The sequence below is a fragment of the Octopus bimaculoides genome, chromosome 4 (assembly GCF_001194135.2).
Source record: "Octopus bimaculoides isolate UCB-OBI-ISO-001 chromosome 4, ASM119413v2, whole genome shotgun sequence".
NCBI lineage: Eukaryota > Metazoa > Mollusca > Cephalopoda > Octopoda > Octopodidae > Octopus > Octopus bimaculoides.
Window position 1 is genome coordinate 42,197,219 of NC_068984.1, and position 1,272 is coordinate 42,198,490.

Genomic DNA, 1,272 nt, shown 5'->3' on the forward strand with positions numbered 1-1,272 from the left:
TTAGCTTAAAGATGAATATTATGGTACTGTAAGTTTCACCCGTTTTCTTTTTTCTTTTTTTTTTTTTGGCTTCCCAGTTCTCTACCAGCAACAATGCTAATTTACATCCCTAGGACTTATGGTATTGTTATAAAGTGGCTTTCTAAACAGAAAAACTCCGCATTTGTTCGCCTCTTATTTACGGTTCACTTCAAAGAGACAAAAAGCAGATTTTCACAACTAGAATGCTTATGTTAACATAAAAATACATATGTGCATTTATACACGAATGCATAAAATGAATCTCGCATTATATATAAGACTATATGTATACATATGTCGGTATATATCCATATGTACTTATAAAGTTAATAACTATCATTGTATGTATATATTTTCTTCTTTTATGCGTACATATAGCCACATGCATATGCACATGTGTGTGCGTAATTGTGTGTCAATGTATATGCATTGAAAATAACTTTTTCCTGTAAAAAAAAAAAAATGCTAGATGTTTCGTGGTATTTTATACAAGCACATACACACATATTTGTGTGTGCGTGCTTATGTATGTTTATACAATATAAATACATTTCACACATGCGTAATCACATACACATAAAACAGTCAGTTTTTAATATATATGTATGTGTGTAGGTGTATTACTCTCAAATTTGATTACTTCTGCATTAATTATCATTAACGTTGAAATATCGTGTCAATACGTGAACTATAAGTATAACTGGACCTATATTAAATATTTTTTCACTTTGTTCATTTGATTACATATAACATAGTTACATCGAGTACAGCCGAACATTTTCAACAGCTAAAGGAGATAGTAGATCACGGAACGACATACATAAACAGTACTCACATAAATACAAATTCCAACTAGAAACAGAAGGAGCGTGTTATTGAAAAGGAAACAGAAAGTCCATTGCAACGAAATTGGCAACAGAAGCTTACAATTCACAAATTTAGAGCATGAAACTGTTCACTTTATCTCAAAAATGCTTAGATATTTTGAAACAGCTCATACAGATGAACGAAACGATAAGTTCACGTATTGACACGATATTTCAACGTTATTTCATTAACCTGAAGATCACACTAAGATGGAATTTCATTGATATATGTATATATATAGGTGTGTGTATATGTATATAACTTGATAACTTCCTAATAAAATGCAGTGCTAAGCAATATACCACTAATCGGAGTCATTATAATATGGTATAGAGATATGATCTTTACAGAATATTTTTAGCAACAAAATTAACAAAATTAACA